Source organism: Arachis stenosperma, chromosome 4 (assembly GCF_014773155.1).
Source record: "Arachis stenosperma cultivar V10309 chromosome 4, arast.V10309.gnm1.PFL2, whole genome shotgun sequence".
In the NCBI taxonomy this organism is placed as follows: Eukaryota; Viridiplantae; Streptophyta; class Magnoliopsida; order Fabales; family Fabaceae; genus Arachis; species Arachis stenosperma.
In genome coordinates this window covers 116693334-116711294 of record NC_080380.1, presented here as the reverse complement: position 1 = coordinate 116711294, position 17961 = coordinate 116693334, and the positions used below count along the sequence as shown (strand labels likewise).

Sequence of the window (17961 nt, the reverse complement as noted above, 5' to 3'; positions counted from 1 at the left end):
CCATATCACTCTTTTTCTCTTTATCTCTTTACTTTACTCTGATTTCTCTGCTTAACGTATGTATTTAAAGCTTATGTAAATCTCGGTATGAATAGTTTGCCTGTCCCAAGTATAGGTTCATTAAGTCTATACTGAAACAGTTTAGCTTTTCATACAATACCTAACCCTAGTCGCAACTCAAGGACTAACTATGTTGCCCTAGTTCGTTCACTAATCTCTTTCTGTTTTTCTGTCATTAAAACATTTCAGACTTTTTCTTCGACTTTTATCTTTTCTTCAACTTTTATCTTTCTTTTATCTTTGCCTCACTAACATGTTATTACCACTCCCTAAGTGTTTTATGAAGGTAATTATGAGATTCTGCACTTAAAGTTGTCTTTCTAAAGCTTTTACAGAAAACTGCCTTTTCTGTATTATTTTATTATTTTTATTAAAATATTATTTTTTAATTAAATATTATTATTTAATATTTTATTATTATTTATTATTTTATTATTAAATTTTCGAAAATTAACTCACTTTTACTTTTAACCTTTAAAATTCACTTTTTACCACCCGTAACTTTTAATATTTCTACTTTTACCACCCTAACTTTCAGAAATTACAAAATAACCCCTCAAACACCAAAATAATTACTTCTTTGCCCTTTTATGAATCAAAAAGGTGTTCTTCATTGTTCTTCACCACACTCAAAGTGTTCTTCGTGTTCTTCATAAATTCTTCAGATTCTTTCTCTTTTTTTACCCGTTTTTCAATCTTTTCAGCAACCGATTTTTACCAAAATTCATAATAAATTCCCAGCCACTAAAACCCCATCTTTTCTACATGATTTTAACACAAATTGAACCCCAATTTAAGGCCTAGGGTTTCGTTTTCCAGCAGCCATAAGAACACACATTCATAGCTTGAATTTCATCAAATTTCATCAAATTTTCACCAAAATTTCAACAAGAATTACTCATACAAACAATCAATTTCAAGCACAGCCAAACCATATCATAATCACACAACTCAAACACAATCAATCAGGATTAAATTCGTCAAACCCTACCTGGTTTTGCTGCTCCTAATTCGGTTAGACTTTCAGGTGGTCCTTTAGCACTTTTTCCTCCTAAATCACATCAAGAACAACTTTAAATCCAAAAACTCTCAACTGACCAAATCTCACTCAGCATGTTAGGAAGAGATATATCACCTTAGAGTTGCTGGAAATTCACGTTTCTTGGCCCTCAAGTCAAGTTAAGCATGATTCTTAAGGAAAAACATCAAGAAAACACATGTTTACATGGTTTTCCTTGAAAACCGAATTGAAGAGGAAGGGAGACAGCCATCTCACCTTATTTCCAGCCTTGATAAGTCACATGGTTATGTAGAGGAAGAAGAGAGGGTCATTTTGGTGAAATCGGAGTTTTGATTTGAGTTTTAGTTCAGAAGAAATCAAGCTTTGAAGATTAAAGGGTCATGAAAGTTTCTCTCTTTTCTCTCTTCACATTTTCGGCCAAATGGAGTAAATGACCAGCCTTGGAGTGTCTTGGGGGTGTAAGGAGAGTTGTGATTGGTTGGCTTGAAGGTGGATTAAAATAATATTAAAATATCTCTGGTGTACAACTACTAAAACTAGGTGTATCGGAACACTCGTAAAAACATCTCTAAAAATTATTTTCTGAGCTACTAGCATAAATGACACTAGTAACATATTTATTATGATAATAGAACATGTATAATGAGGCCTTAGCATTGCTAAAGTCATCAGAGAGTGCTGGTGCTAAGCTGCACCAGTAAACCGTAAACCCGGTTAAACCGATTTTCTGTTTTTAACTAAAACAGACCAGGTAACCATATAATATCATTCAAGCATTTTCTAATACTAATATAATGATAATATTATCCTATTATCTCTCTTCTCTCATGAATCGAGTCCGGTTCGTCAAACCGAGACAATTTACGAAAGATCGAATCAAAACTCCTAACCGATACGGTTAAAAAACTAGGTTCTTCGTGACCGCGTTATCGAGCTTGCCTTGGAAAAGGTTCTAGCTTAAGGATGACATAATGACAATGAGGATTGAGATACTTGTTGATATAGAAGAGGTGTTCCCTTTACTGATCTTCTGGCGAAATTCGTGCCTTCAGAAAATATCTCGCATACTCGACAATCAGGGTTGTTACACTCTGGCTCTATCTTCACCTTCTGACACGTCAGAAACTTAGACAAAAGTGTAGCTACATCACTCTTCATCCTAGGCCATCAGAACATCTTCTTCAAATCAGGATACATCTTCGTACTGCCTGGATGAATGGAGAATCCGCTGCTATGAGCTTCCGACAACAACTCTTATCTCAAACTACCTACATCCGACACAAAAATCCTCCCTTTATACCTCCATAACCCTTTATTATCCTTAGTAAACTCTCCATGCCTCTCCTTACCAATTGGTTAAAATAATCTCTGAAGTTCTTGTTCATTTTGCTGAGCTCTCTAAATTTCTGACTTAAACGTACTTGAAATTTGTAACTGATTCAAACAAGCTATTCCAGCAACTTTACCAGTATCCAACTTGAGGTCTGCAAACTTGTCCACTAACTTCTCCTCTTGGATCCTCATCCAAACGATCGTTAATGACTTCTGACTCAATGCATCCGCTACAACATTTGCTTCTCCGGGGTGATAACTCAGTTCAAAATCATAATCTTTCAGTAGCTCTATTCATCTTCTCTAACGCATATTGAGCTCTTTCTGATCAAAGATGTACTTGAGACTCTTGTAATAAAAAAGACTCTAAACCTCACTCCGTACAAGTAGTTCCTCCAAATCTTCAACGCAAACACAACCGCCGCCAATTCTAAGTCATGAGTTGGGTAATTTATCTCATAAGGTGCCAACTAATGCGATGCGTAAGCTATCACATTTTGGTGTTGCATCAACACGCAACCCAAACCCTTTAACGAAGAATCACAGTACACTTCAAACGGCTCGTGCAGTTCCAGCAAAATAAAAACAGGTGCTGAAGTTAATTTCTCCTTCAAAGCTTGAAATCTCTCTTTACTTAGTCATTGGTAATGCAATTTGAGAAAATCCCTTGATGAATCTTTGATAATATCCGGTCAAACTCAAGAAACTCCAAACCTCTGTTACCATCGTCGGCCTCTCCAATTCTATCACTGTCTCCACTTTTGAAGGATCCACCGCTATTCCGCCCCTACTCACTATGTGGCCTAAGAATTTCACCTCTTCTTTCCAGAACTCACACTTAGATAATTTTGCTTATAATTTACGCTCTTTCAGGATTTGCAACAAAATTCTCAAGTGCTCTTCATCTTCTTCCATCATTTTTGAGTAAACTAAAATGTCGTCTATGAATACTACCACAAATTTTTCCAAAAATGGACAAAATACTTTGTTCATGTAATCCATGAACACAGCAGGTGCATTTGTCAACCCGAAGGACATCACCACAAACTTGTAGTGTCCATAGCACGTCCTAAACGCAGTTTTTGGAATATCATTCTTCTTCACCCTTATCTGATGGTAACTAAATCTTAAATCAATTTTTGAAAACACTCCAGCTCCTCGCAACTGATCCAATAAGTCATCTATCCTAGGCAACAGATACTTATTCTTCACAGTCACTTTGTTCAACTGTCGGTAATCCATGTAAAGTTGCATTCCCCCATCTTTCTTTTTTACCAATAAAACTGACGCTCCCGACGGAGACACACTCGGTCGAATGAACCTCTTGTTTAAAAGCTCTTCCAACTGAGTCTTTAGTTTCGCTAGCTCTATCGGAGCCATTCGGTATAGCACAATCAACACTGATCCGGCTCCCGGTACCAACTCAATAGCAAATTCAATTTTCCTTTGATGCGGAAATTCGGGAATATCTTCAGGAAATACTTCAAAAAAGTCTCTAACTACCGAAATTTGATCTAGCTCCTGTTCATCACCTAACGCATTCGCAACCAAACGTATATAACCCTAACACTCTTCCACATTACAATTTACCAACACAGAGTTCAGATAATAACCCTTAGCTACCACTGTTCCTCCTTCTCCTTTTGGCATAAACCGAATTGATCGCTCAAAGCAATGCAACAATACCTGGTTCTTTGACAACCAATCAAGCCCCAAAATTATCTCCAACCCAACCATTGGCCAACAGATTAAATCATGAACAAATTTTCTATCCTCAATCTTGAAAGATACTTCCCTACAACCTGATTTAGTCACAACCATCTGATCTGGGGTATGCACATACAAATCGAAAGCTAATTCTGACATTTTCAACCCTAGTTCCTCAACCTTATCAAATGCAATAAAAGAATGCGAAGCCCTAGTATCATACAATGCAACCAATATTTTATCACTAAATAAACATTTACCTCTCATCAAAGGGTCCCCCTTGGTTGCATCATTGGTGTTCACAGCAAATATTCGTCCTTGGTGTTGATTCTAACCCGCATTCGGGTTTCTCTCACGAGTACAATTCCTTGCCAAGTGACCATGCAATCCGCAATTGAAACAACCACCTATACCCAGCTTGCACGAGTCATAAGGATGAAAATGCCCACAACGATCGCAAGTTAAATTCAAAGAAGTCTTACTTTGGATATTTCTTCTTCTCACCTGGTGGTACTGATCAAAAGTGGGTCTCTTGAAGTTCTGACCCCTCGACTGAAAGTACTTGCCATGCCCATGGTTATTATTTCCACCTCTAGTATCTTTTGCTAAGGCCACCTTTTTAGCGCACTCTTCAACCACTCGGGCCTTGTTCCCCAATTCGGAAAACACCTAAATCCCCAAACAAGCTACAGCCATCATGATGATGTCCCTCAAGCCTCTGGTGCACGAAATTGTGATACACAATGGCGCCAACAACTTGGTACGCACAATTGTAATCTCACTCTTTTTCACAACTTCGCACAACTAACCAGCAAGTGCACTGGGTCGTCCACGTAATAAACCTTACGTGAGTAAGGGTCGATCCCACGGAGATTGTCAGCTTGAAGCAAGCTATGGTCACCTTGTAAATCTCAGTCAGGCAGATTCAAATGGGTGATAGATTTTTCATAATTAAAAGATAAATAAACATAAAATAAAGATAGAGATACTTATGTAATTCATTGGTGGGAATTTCAGATAAGTGTATGGAGATGCTTCATCCCTCTTGAATCTCTACTTTCCTGCTACCTTCATCCAATTCTTCATACTCCTTTCTACGGCAAGCTATATGTTGGGTTTCACCGGCATCAATGGCTACCTCCCGTCTTCTCAGTGAAAATGGGCCAAATGCGCTGTCACCGTGCGGCTAATCATCTGTCGATTCTCGATCATGTTGGAATAGAATCCAGTGATCCTTTTGCGTCTGTCACTACGCCCAACACTCGCGAGTTTGAAGCTCGTCACAGTCATCCCTTTCCAGATCCTACTCGGAATACCACAGACAAGGTTTAGACTTTTTGGATCTCAGGAATGGCCGCCAATAATTCTAGCTTATACCACGAATACTCCAATCTTTCGGAATGGAGGCTAAGAGATACACGCTCAATCTTAAGTAGAATGGAAGTGGTTGTCAGTCACGCATTCATAGGTGAGAATGATGATGAGTGTCACGGATCATCACATTCATCAGGTTGAAGTGCGAGTGAATATCTTAGAACAAGAATAAGCTTGAATTGAATAGAAAATAGTAGTAATTGCATTAATACTCGAGGAACAGCAGAGCTCCACACCTTAATCTATGGTGTATAGAAACTCCACCGTTGAAAATACATAAGTGGTCTGGAGGTCCAGGCATGGCCGAATGGCCAACCTCCCCAAATATGAAAATATGATATCCAGAATTGTCTCTATGATTCGAAAATGAAAATACAATAGTAAAAGGTCCTATTTATAATGAAACTAGCTACTAGGGTTTACAGAAATAGGTAAATGATGCAGAAATCCACTTTCGGGCCCACTTGGTGTGTGCTTGGGCTGAGCATTGAGCTTTACACATGTAGAGGTCTTCTTTGGATTTAAACACCAGCTTTGGTGTCAGTTTGGGCGTTTAACTCCAACTTTTATGCCAGCTCTAGCATTTTGACGCCAGAAAAGGGAAGAGAGCTAGCGTTTTGACGCCATTTTACGTCATCAAAATGCGCGCAAAGTTTGGGCTATTATATATTGATAGAAAGCCCTAGATGTCTACTTTTCAACGCAGTTGAGAGAACACCATTTGGAGTTCTGTAGCTCCAGAAAATCCATGATGAGCGGATAATTTATACGCTTTTTGGCATTGTTTTTAGTATGTTTTTGGTAGTTTTAGTTGAGTTTTTATTATATTTTTATTAGTTTTTAGTTAAAATTCACTTTTCTGGACTTTACTATGAGTTTGTGTGTTTTTCTGTGATTTCAGGTATTTTCTGGCTGAAATTGAGGGATCTGAGCAAAAATCTGATCCAGAGACTCAAAAGGACTGCAGATGCTGTTGGATTCTGACCTCCCTGCACTCGAAGTGGATTTTCTGGAGCTACAGAAGCCCAATTGGCGCGCTCTCAACGGCGTTGGAAAGTAGACATCCTGGGCTTTCCAGCAATATATGATAGTCCATACTTTGCCCAAGATTTGATGGCCCAAACCGGCGTTCAAAGTCACCTCAAGAAATCCCAGCGTTAAACGCTGGAACTGGCACCCAAATGGGAGTTAAACGCCCAAACTGGCATAAAAGCTGGCGTTTAACTCCAAGAAGAGTCTCTACACGAAATTGCTTCATTGCTCAGCCCAAGTACACACCAAGTGGGCCCGGAAGTGGATTTTTATGTCATTTACTCATCTTTGTACACCTTAGGCTACTAGTTTTCTATAAGTAGGACCTTTTACTATTGTATTTTCATCTTTTGATCATGTTTTGATGATTAAACCCTCTTTGGGAGGCTGGCCATTCGGCCATGCCTAGACCTTGTTCTTATGTATTTTCAACGGTGGAGTTTCTACACACCATAGATTAAGGTGTGGAGCTCTGCTGTACCTCGAGTATTAATGCAATTATTATTGTTCTTCCATTCAATTCCGCTTGTTCTTTGTCCAAGATATCACTTGTTCTTCAACTTGATGAATGTGATGATCCGTGACACTCATCATCATTCTCACCTATGAACAAGGTGACTGACAACCATTCTTGTTCTACAAGCATGCGAGGCTTAGTGAATATCTCTTGGATTACTGATACACGATGCATGGTTGATCGCCTGACAACCGAGTGCTCGCCTGACAAACGAGCCAGCCATTCCGTGAGATCAGAGTCTTCGTGGTATAGGCAAGAACTGATGGCGGCATTCAAGAAAATCCGGAAGGTCTAACCTTGTCTGTGGTATTCTGAGTAGGATTCAATGATTGAATGACTGTGACGTGCTTCAAACTCCTAGCAGGCTAGGGCGTTAGTGACAGACGCAAAAGTATCAATGGATATTATTCCGGCCTGAACGAAAACCGACAGATGATTAGCCTATGCTGTGACAGAGCATCAGGGACGTATTTTCACTGAGAGGATGGGAGGTAGCTGCTGACAACAGTGAAACCCTACACGAGCTTGCCATGGAAAGGAGTAAGAAGAATTGGATGAAGGCAGTAGGAAAGCAGAAAGACGGAAGGGAAGGCATCTTCATACGCTTGTCTGAAGCTCGTACACCAATGATATACATAAGTATCTCTATCTTTATCTTTATGCTTTATTCGCTTATCACTATACCCATATGAGTCTACCTGACTGAGATTTACAAGATGACCATAGCTTGCTTCATACCACCAATCTCCGTGGGATCGACCCTTACTCGCGTAAGGTTTATTACTTGGACGACCCAGTGCACTTGCTGGTTAGTTGCGCGAAGTTGTGTTTATGCCATGGTATTGAGCACCAAGTCTTTGGAGCCATTACTAGGGATTGTTTATGTTTGGAAAAGTATTGATCACAATTTCGTGCACCAATCCACTTCAAGGGAAGAGAGGTCAGAATCCAACAGCATCTGCAGTCCTTTGTCAGCCTCTGAATCAGATTTTTGCTCAGGTCCCTCAATTTCAGCCAAAAAATACTTGAAATCACAGTAAAACACACAAACTCATTGTAAAGTCCAGAAATGTGAATTTTGCTTAAAAACTAATAAAAATATACTAAAAACTAACTAAATCATACTAAAAACTATATAAAAATAGTGCCAAAAAGCGCATAAATTATCCGCTCATCACAACACCAAACTTAAATTGTTGCTTGTCCCCAAGCAACTGAAAACAAAATAGGATAAAAAGAAGAGAATAAACAATGAATCCCACAGTATCAATGAAACTTAGTTCTAATTAGATGAGCGGGACTTGTAGCTTTTTGCTTCTGAACAGTTTTGGCATCTCACTTTTTCCTTTGAAATTCAGAATGATTGGCATCTATAGGAACTTAGAATTTTAGATAGTGTTATTGATTCTCCTTGTTCAGTACGTTGATCTTGAACATAGCTACTTTATGAGTCTTGGCCGTGACCCTAAGCACTTTGTTTTCCAGTATTACCACCGGATACATAAATGCCATAGACATATAACCGGGTGAACCTTTTCAGATTGTGACTCAGCTTTGCTAAAGTCCCCAGTTAGAGGTGTCCAGAGTTCTTAAGCACACTCTTTTGCTTTGGATCACGACTTTAACCACTCAGTCTCAAGCTTTTCGCTTGGACCTGCATGCCACAAGTACATGGTTAGGGACAACTTGATTTAGCCGCTTAGGCCTGGATTTTATTCCTATAGGCCCTCTTATCCATTAATGCTCAAAGCCTTGGACCCTTTTTACCCCTTGCCTTTTGGTTTTAAGGGCTATTGGATTTTTCTGCTTGCTTTTTCTTTTTCTTTCTTTCTCTCTCTCTTTTTTTTTGCCATTTTTTTTCTTTTCTCTTTTTTTTGCAAGCTTTCTCATTCACTGCTTTTTTTTGCTTCAAGAATCAATTTCATAATTTTTCAGATTATCAATAACATTTCTCTTTGTTCATCATTCTTTCAAGACCCAACAACTTTAACATTCATAAACAACAAGATAAAAAATATGCACTGTTCAAGCATTCATTCAGAGAACAAAAAGTATTGCCACCACATCAAAATAATTAAACTAGTTTCAAGATAAAATTTGAAATCCAAGTACTTCTTATTCTTTTGTAATTAAGCACAATTTTTATTTAAGAGAGGTGAAGGATTCATGGAGTTATTCATAGCCTTAAGACATAGACACTAGACACTAATGATCATGTAGTGAAGACACAAACATAGATAGAACCTATAGCATAAAGCCGAAAACAGAAAAATAAATAGACAAGGAGATTAAGGAATGAGTCCACCTTAGTGAGGGTGGCGTCTTCCTCCTCTTGAAGAACCAATGGTGCTCTTGAGCTCCTCTATATCTCTTCCTTGCCTCTATTGCTTCATCCCTAGTGATTTTGGTGCTCCTATCCTTAGTTGGTCCATGTTGTAACTCAAGCTTTCCAAAGAAGTGTTGAGTTGTTCCCAATAATTGTGTGGAGGAAATTGCATCCCTTGAGACATCTCAGGGATTTCTTGATGAGGGAAATTTCTCATGCTCTTGTTGAGTGCCATGAATGGGCTCTCTAGTTTGCTCCATCCTCTTCTTAGTGATGGGCTTGTCCTCTTCAATGAGGATGTCTCCCTCTATGACAATCCCAGCTGAATAGCAAAAGTGACATATGAGATGAGGAAAGGTTAATCTTGCCAAAGGTGAGGACTTGTCAGCCACCTTGTAGAGTTCTAGAGGTATGATTTCATGAACTTCTACTTCCTCTCCAATCATGATACTATGGATCATGATGGCCCGATCCACAGTTACCTTAGATCGGTTGCTAGTGGAAATGATAGAGCATTGGATGAACTCTAACCATCCTCTAGCCATAGGCTTAAGATCCGTTCTTCTCAATTGAACCGGGTTGCCTCTTGAGTCTCTTTTCCATTGAGCTCCTTCTACACATATGTCCATGAGGACTTGGTCCAACCTTTGATCAAAGTTGACCCTTCTAGTGTAGGGGCGTACATTTTCTTCCATCATTGGCAAGTTGAACGCTAGCCTCACGTTTTTCGGACTGAAATCTAAGTATTTCCCCCGAACCATTGTAAGCCAATTCTTTGGGTTTGGGTTCACACTTTGATCATGGTTCCTAGTGATTCATGTGTTTACATAGAACTTTTGAACCATTAAGATTCTGACTTGTTGAATGGGGTTGGCAAGAACTTTCCAACCTCTTCTTCGGATCTCTTGTCAGATATCCGGATATTCGCCCTTTTTGAGCCTAAAAGGGACCTTAGGGATCACCTTCTTCTTGGCCACAACTTCATAGAAGTAGTCTTGATAGACCTTTGAGATGAATATCTCCATCTCTCATGACTCAGAGGTGGAGGCAGTTACCTTCCCTTTCCTCTTTCTAGAGGCTTCTCTGGCCTTAGGTGCCATAAATGGTTATGGAAAAACAAAAAGTAATGCTTTTACCACACCAAACTTAAAATATTTGGTCGTCCCTGAGCAAAAAAAGAAAGAAAGATGTAGAAGAAGAAAATGGAGGAGATGGAGGGTGTATAGGGTTCGGCCAAGATGGGAAGAAGGTGTTTGTGATGTGGAAAATGAAGGGGTGAAGGAGGGTATTTATAAGGAGAGTGGCCGAATGGTTTGGGTGGGTTTGGAAGGGAAATGGTTGTGAATTTTGAAGGTGGGTGGGGTTTTTGGGGAAGAGTTAAGGAGGTGATTGGTGAAGGGTATTTGGGGAAGAGATATGGAGGTGATTGGTGAAGGGTATTTGGGGAAGAGTGTTGTAGAAAGGTGTGAAGAGGAGAGAGAATGAGATGAGGTTGGTGGGGATCCTGTGGGGTCTACAGATCCTGAAGGGTCAAGGAATTCTTCATCCCTACTCCAATTGGGCATTCACAATGCCTAAAAATGCAATTCTGGCGTTTAAACACCAGTTTGCTGCCCTGTTCTGACGTTTAAACGCCAGCTTTCCTTCCTGTTCTGGCGTCTAAACGCCAGTTTGTTGCCCTGTTTTGGCGTTTAAACGCCAGTCTGGTTCCCTATTCTGGCGTTTAAACGCCAGTAAGTCCTTCCTCCAGGGTGTGCTGTTTTCAATGTGTTTTTGATTTTTTTTCTTTATTTTTGTAATTGTCTTTGTGACTTCACATGATCATCAACCTAAAAGAAAACAAAATAATATAGATAAAATTAAAATAAAATTGGGTTGCCTCCCAATAAGCACTTTTTTAATGTCAATAGCTTGACAGTGAGCTCTCATGGAGCCTCACAGTTGATCAGAGTATGGTTGAGATCTCTCAACACCAAACTTAGTATTTGGCTGTGGTCTCCCAATACCAAACTTAGAGTTTGAATGTGGGGGCTCTGTTTGACTCTGTATTGGGAGAAGCTCTTCATGCTTACTCTCCATGGTTACAGATGGAGAACCTTGAGTTTTTACTACAAGGCATTCTTCATTCACATGAAGGATCAACTCTCCTTTGTCAACATGAATCACAGCTCTTGCTGTGGCTAGGAAGGGTCTTCCAAGGATGATGGATTCATCCTCATCCCTCCTAGTGTCTAGGATTATGAAATTAGCAGGGAAGTAAAGGCCTTCAACCTTCACTAGCACGTCCTCTACTAGTCTATAAGCCTTTTTCATAGATTTATCTGCCATCTCCAATGAGAATTTGGCAGCCTGTACCTCATAGATTCCCAGTCTCTCCATTACAGAGAGGGGCCTCATGTTTATCCCTGATCCCAGATCACACAGAGCTTTTTCAAAAGTCATGGTGCCTATGGTACAGGGTATTAAGAATTTACCAGGATCCTGTTTCTTTTGAGGTAAATTTTGCTGAACCAACGTATTCAGTTCATTGGTGAGTAAGGGAGGCTCTTCCTCCCAAGTCTCATTACCAAACAGCTTGGCATTCAGCTTCATGATTGCTCCTAAATATTGGGCAACTTGCCCTTCAACAATGTCTTTATCCTCTTTAGAAGATGAATAGTCATCCGAACTCATGAATGGTAAAAGGAGGTCCAAGGGAATCTCTATGGTCTCTGTATGAGCCTCAGATTCCTTTGGTTCCTTATTAGGGGATTCTGTACTGACCATTGAATGTCCCTTGAGGTCTTCCTCATTGGGATTCATGTCCTCCTCCTCCTCTAAGGTTTTGGCCATGTTGATTATATCAATAGCCTTGCACTCTCCTTTGGGATTCTCTTCTGTATTGCTTGGGAGAGTGCTAGGAGGAGTTTCAGTAACCCTTTTACTCAGCTAGCCCACTTGTGCCTCCAAATTTCTAATGGACGATCTTGTTTCAATCATGAAACTAAGAGTGGCCTTAGATAGATCAGAGACTATATTTTCTAGGCTAGAAAGATTCTGCTCAGAATGCTCTGTCTGTTACTGAGATGATAATGGGAAAGGTTTGCTATTGCTAAATCTGTTTCTTCCACCATTGTTATTATTGAAGCCTTGCTTCTGTTGATCCTTCCATGAAAAATTTGGATGATTTTTCCATGAAGGATTATAGGTGTTGCAAAAGGCTTCACCCATGTAATTCACCTCTGCCATTGCAGGGTTTTCAGGATCATAAGCTTCTTCTTCAAAAGATGCTTCTTTAGTACTGTTGGATGCATTTTGCAATCCATTCAGACTCTGAGAGATCATATTGACTTGTTGGGTCAATATTTTGTTCTGAGCCAATATGGCATTCAGAGCATCAATAAGTTTCTGAGCTTCTGCAAGCATTTTCTGAGCCATTACTTACAGGATTCCTCTCAGAGGTATACATGAACTGGTTATTTGCAACCATTTCAATAAGTTCCTGAGCTTCTGCAAGCATTTTCTTTAGGTGAATGGATCTACCTACAGAGTTGTCCAGTGACATCTTGGAAAATTCAGACAGACCATCATAGAATATATCTAATGTGGTCCATTCTGAAAGCATGTCAGAAGGACACTTTTTGGTCAGTTGCTTGTATCTTTCCCAAGCTTTATAGAGGGACTCACCATCTTTTTGTCTGAAGGTCTGAACATCCACTCTAAGCTTGCTCAGCTTTTGAGGAGGAAAGAACTTGGCTAAGAAAGCCGTGACCAGCTTATCCCAAGAGTCCAGGCTATCTCTAGGTTGTGAATCCAACCATGTTCTAGCTCTGTCTCTTACAGCAAAAGGGAAAAGCATAAGCTTGTAGACTTCAGGATCAACTCCATTGGTCTTAACAGTATCACAGATCTGCAAGAACTCAGTTAAAAACTGATAGGGGTCTTCTGATGGAAGTCCATGAAACTTGCAATTCTGTCACAGTAGAGAAATCAATTGAGGCTTTAGCTCAAAATTATTTGCTCTAATGGCAGGGATTGAGATGCTTCTTCCATAGAAGTTGGAAGTTGGTGTAGTAAAATCACCAAGCATCTTCCTTGCATTGTTGTTTGGTTCGGCCATAATTGTTTCTTTGGCTGCCTCCTTTTTGAAAATTTCAATGAGATCCTCTTCAGAGTTTTGTGCTTTAGATGCTCTTAGCTTCCTCTTCAGAGTCCTTTCAGGTTTAGGATCAGCTTCAACAAGTATGCCTTTGTCCTTGTTCCTGCTCATATGAAAGAGAAGAAAACAAAGAAAATATGGAATCCTCTATGTCAGAGTATAGAGATTCCTTGAGGTGTCAGAGAAAAACAAGAATATAAGGATGAGGTAAGTGAAGAAGAATTCGAACACAATGAGAGATATGGAGTTCGAATTGACAATTGAGGAGGAATGTTAGTGTTTAAATAGAAAAAGATAAGAAAGGGGGAAGAATTTTCGAAAAATAAAAAGAATAACATTTAAAATAAATTTTTGAAAAATTGGTTGTGGTTTTGAAAAAGATAAGAAATAATAAAACAAACAAAAAGTCAATTAGTTAGTTGAAAAAGATTTGAAAATCAATTTTGAAAAGATAAGAAGTTAGAAAAGATTTTGAAATTGATTTTGAAAAATATATGATTTGAAAAAGATATGTTTGAAAAGATATGATTGAAATTTATTTTGAAAAAGATTTGAATAGGAAATTAAAAAGATTTGATTTTTTTGAAAAAGATATGTTTGAAAAGATATGATTTTGAAAAAGATATGATTGAGAATATTTGATTTGAAAAAGATTTGATTTTGAAAAATTATGAAGATTTGAAAAAGATTTGATTTGAAAACAAAATTCCTCTCCTTGTGTCATCCTGGCGTTAAACGCCCAAGAGCTGCATGTTTTGGGCGTTTAACGCCCAATTGCTGCATGGTTTGGGCGTTTAAACCCCCAGCCAGGTACCCTGGCTGGCGTTTAAACGCCAGTTTTCCTTCTTCACTGGGCGTTTTGAACGCCCAGCTTTTTCTCTGTAATTCCTCTGCTTTATGTTCTTGGATCTTCATTTTGCTAAATCCTTTATTCAAGAAGATATGTTTTCAATTTTGAAAAACAACAAAATGAGTCAAAACATATAATTCTTGGATCAAATCACAAGATATATGCAAGAACATTATGAACATCAATATGAACACCAAGAACAATCTTGAAGATCAAGATGAACATCAAGAACTCAATTTTCTTAATGAAAGGAAACATGGAGGACACCAAACTTAGAACTTTCTCATGTTTGGGCCATATGAATGCATATGTAGAACATCATGCAATGCAAATCAATAAATCATGAAGATCAAACAAGGCAATTCATCAAGAACGACTTGAAGATCATCAAGAACACAATGTATGTGTTTCGAAAATTGCAAGACAATTGAAATCATGCAATTGACACCAAACATAAAATTTGGCCCTAGATTCAAACAAGAACCATGAAATATTTATGAGTTTTTATGATTTTATGAATTTTTTTGGATTTTTTGAAAATTATTTTGAAAAGAACAAAAAAGAAGAAAAAATTTTGAAATATTTTTGAAAACTTTTTGAGAATAAAATAAAGGTTGAAAAAAAAAAGAAAATTACCTAATCTGAGCAACAAGATGAACCGTCAGTTGTCCAAACTCGAACAATCCCCGGCAACGGTGCCAAAAACTTGGTGAACGAAATTGTGATACATAATGGCGCCAACAACTTGGTACGCACAATTGTAATCTCACTCTTTTTCACAACTTCACACAACTAACCAGCAAGTGTACTGGGTCGTCCAAGTAATAAACCTTACGTGAGTAAGGGTCGATCCCACGGAGATTATTGGCTTGAAGCAAGCTATGGTCACCTTGTAAATCTCAGTCAGGCGGATTCAAATGGGTGATAGAGTTTTCATAATTAAAAGATAAATAAACATAAAATAAAGATGGAGATACTTATGTAATTCATTGGTGGGAATTTCAAATAAGCGTATGGAGATGCTTCATCCCTCTTGAACCTTTGCTTTCCTGCTGCCTTCATCCAATCCTTCATACTCCTTTCTATGGTAAGCTGTATGTTGGGTTTCATCGGCGTCAATGGCAACCTCCCGTCCTCTCAGTGAAAATGGTCCAAATGCGCTGTCACCGTACGATTAATCATCTGTCGGTTCTCGATCATGTTGGAATAGAATCCAGTGATCCTTTTGTGTCTGTCACTACGCCCAACACTCGCGAGTTTGAAGCTCGTCACAGTCATCCCTTCCCATATCCTACTCAGAATATCACAGACAAGGTTTAGACTTTCGGATCTCAGGAATGGCCGCCAATAATTCTAGCTTATACCACGAAGACTCCGATCTTTCGAAATAGAGGCTAAGAGATACACGCTCAATCTTAAGTAGAACGGAAGTGGTTGTCAGTCACGCGTTCATAGGTGAGAATGATGATGAGTGTCACAGATTATCACATTCATCAGGTTGAAGTGCGAGTGAATATCTTAGGACAAGAATAAGCTTGAATTGAATAGAAAATAGTAGTAATTGCATTAATACTCGAGGAACAGCAGAGCTCCACACCTTAATCTATGGTGTGTAGAATCTCCACCGTTGAAAATACATAAGTGGTCTGGAGGTCCAGGCATGGCCGAATGGCCAGCCTCCCCAAATATGAAAATATGATATCCAAAATTGTCTCTATGATCCGAAGATGAAAATACAATAATAAAAGGTCCTATTTATAATGAAACTAGCTACTAGGGTTTACAGAAATAGGTAAATGATGCAGAAATCCACTTCCGGGCCCACTTGGTGTGTGCTTGGGCTGAGCATTGAGCTTTACACGTGTAGAGGTCTTCCTTGGAGTTAAACACCAGCTTTGGTGCCAGTTTGGGCGTTTAACTCCAACTTTTATGCCAGCTCTAGCGTTTTGATGCTAGAAAAGGGCTGAGAGCTGGCGTTTTGACACCATTTTACGTCGTCAAAACTCGCGCAAAGTATGGAGTATTATATATTTCTGAAAATCCCTGGATGTCTACTTTTCAACTTAGTTAAGAGCGTCCCATTTGGAGTTCTGTAGCTCAAGAAAATCCACTTCGAGTGCAGGAAGGTCAGAATGCAACAGCATCCGCAATCCTTTGTCAGCCTCTGAATCAGATTTTTGCTCAGGTCCCTCAATTTCAGCCAGAAAATACCTGAAATCACAGAAAAACACACAAACTCATAGTATAGTCTAGAAATGTGAATTTTGCTTAAAAACTAATAAAAATATACTAAAAACTAACTAAATCATACTAAAAACTATATAAAAACAATGCCAAAAAGCGTATAAATTATCCGCTCATCAGCCTCCTTGATACTTGATACACTTCCAACTATCATAGGACTCTGAGGCACCCTGAAATACCCTAGAGAACCTACAGAGCTCCTCAAATCGACTAGTGTAATGGGCCACAGACAATGAGCCTTGCTTCAGGTACATAAGCTCTAACTCTTTAGCTTTTCTCACTGACTCCGGGAAATAATTACTATAAAATGCCATTTGAAACACGTCCCAAGGAATGTCGGTGTTCTGAAGCTGCAGTAATTGGCATTCCTCTTACCATCAGTGTTGAGCCTCTCCTAACAGTTGATATGCCACAAACTCAACAAATTAGTTGTTCGGAACATGCTGGGCTTGCAAGGCACGCTCCATGGCATGGAACCAATTGTCCGTTTTAGTAGGGTTAGTCAACCCTCTAAAAGTAGGTGGATGAACTTTCAGAAACGAAGCTAAAGTCATCGGAACACCTCCCAAATTGTTATTGTCTCCTTCTCCATTCCCATTTGCGTTTCTATTACCGTTTCCAGCCAGTTAACACATCCTTTCCACTGCTTGCATAATCGCAGCAGTGTTGGCTTGCATAGTAATTTCCAAATTGATCATCGCCGCCATGAACTCGGCATGGTTGTTGGTTGGTTGGTCATTCTCAGTTCCTCTCCATGTACACGTACGACCTCATCTGTGAGTAGCCATTAGAGTTTCTGTCTACACCAAACAGTCGATATTAAGGTGATCAGTCTCAATATCAAAAGCCTAGTGCTTCAATTATCCCAAAAAGGCACTCATAAACAAGCATGATATACATATATCAAGCAGATAACCTAAATAGCATAAAAAAAAGACACAGAGTATGCAATGAAGCATAATTGGTCCATCCCTCAGGCTCACGAGGATGAACCACTCTGATACCACTAAATGTAACACCCTAATTACCCTAAGCCTTACCTCATGCCGTGAAGCAAATGATAATTAAATGTCACGACAATTCTAAGGCATATACAATTATATATATATATATATATAGATAGTAATTCTAGATGTCCGATGAAGAAATAAGCTCAAAACAGAGTTTCAAAGCGCAAAACATTCACACGAAGCTACAAGCCTAAAGGCAAAAGATATAGATACAAGATAACAAGGCATATATAGTTATATGAGTAAAATAGTCATAAAATACTAGTCGCAGCCCGCGGAGTTTAGGCCGACTAGTTATATACAGACATAATAAAGTTTAAATAGTTAAAATAGCATATACAATATCTCTC

At 38.9% G+C, this 17961-nt stretch overlaps 1 long non-coding RNA gene across 1 annotated transcript; it reads right to left on the bottom strand.

Annotated features, from left to right (window-relative positions):
* Window positions 1–1060: 1060 nt before the first annotated feature.
* On the bottom strand, window positions 1061–1469 carry LOC130973774 (uncharacterized). The gene is made up of 3 exons (XR_009084285.1): window positions 1337–1469; window positions 1196–1251; window positions 1061–1111 (listed from the first exon to the last, which is right to left on the bottom strand). It is a non-coding gene; the product is annotated as an uncharacterized LOC130973774 (long non-coding RNA).
* Window positions 1470–17961: the final 16492 nt, after the last annotated feature.